General features: G+C 37.4%; 1 protein-coding gene across 2 annotated transcripts in view; it reads right to left on the reverse strand.

Moving 5' to 3' along the window:
* The window catches only part of LOC108747490, a 46,109-nt gene that overhangs the window by 38,034 nt on the left and 7,062 nt on the right, over positions 1 to 1,013 (reverse strand). The window contains exon 1 of one of the 2 annotated variants that reach the window (XM_018485001.1): positions 410 to 582. The exons of the other annotated variant lie outside the window; for it this stretch is intronic. The gene's annotated coding sequence lies outside the window, so the exon portion shown is untranslated. Of the gene's footprint in view, positions 1 to 409; positions 583 to 1,013 lie in introns of those variants that run through there. 2 annotated transcript variants of the gene reach the window in all.

Consider the following 1,013-nt stretch of genomic DNA (forward strand, 5'->3'; position numbering starts at 1 on the left):
ATATATATAAATAAAATGTATGTATAGTGGTGTTGAAACAGCACAGTGTCAATTTCGACGCAAGGAATATGACAAGTTGTAATTATTTGAATTTAAACTGAGTTTTTTAATTATTTTTTCCAATTTTACTTTTCTTCTCATTAGCAATTTATTCCTTTTAATTGTGTTTGCAATTTAAAAAAACGCGCGTGCGTTCGACCCTTACTTTGCCCTTTTTCATTGTTATTCATTTCGAACACAACAAAATAACGAGCTATAACTAATTTTTGTGAACAAAGGAAAAGCCGATTTCAATTGACATCCTCTAAAGGACTGATCCCATTTGTCACTGCAGATTAATTCGAAAAAAAAAAAATTGTGTTGTAAACTCGACACGGGTTGAAGCGCGCGACATGACAGGATTAATTACCTTAATCAGACGTTTTCAATCATGGACGCGTGCTTGAGAGCGTGCCGAAGAATTATTCGGCTTTAATCGCGACCCGGTGCATCAATCGGCCAACAATTGTCGAAACAATCGGCATCGCGCTACCGGAGGTGCTTATCATTACACTCGGATTGACCGCACGCTGTAACTCCGCACCGCGAGATGGTTGGAGGTTTACTGACACCGGCGCGACCGGCACGATGTAACGCGGAGCATCGCGCGCTGAGGCGCCTTCACCTGCTCGTAATGTAAGCAGAGTTTATCTTGAGTTTATCTCGCTATACACATCATACGCGCTACGACGCCACGGAAGGGACATACACGTATGTATGTATATATTAGGTTAAGTAAAAAGTCATCGCGTTTTTTTAAAAGACATCTATCAGTAAAAACCGCAATTACTTTCTTACCAGCAATATCAATATATCTTGATAGAGTAAAGTTTCAGCTTTAAAAATCTCTTTTTTCAATTATACGATACGACAATTTTTAATGGAGTTATGAGCAATTAAAGTCAAAATAATTCTTTTATTTAATCCGCGATAACTCAGTAATGAAAAGTCGTAGGAATATTTAAAAAAAAAAA

This window comes from Trachymyrmex septentrionalis, unplaced genomic scaffold, assembly GCF_001594115.1.
Source record: "Trachymyrmex septentrionalis isolate Tsep2-gDNA-1 unplaced genomic scaffold, Tsep1.0 scaffold2, whole genome shotgun sequence".
In the NCBI taxonomy this organism is placed as follows: domain Eukaryota; kingdom Metazoa; phylum Arthropoda; class Insecta; order Hymenoptera; family Formicidae; genus Trachymyrmex; species Trachymyrmex septentrionalis.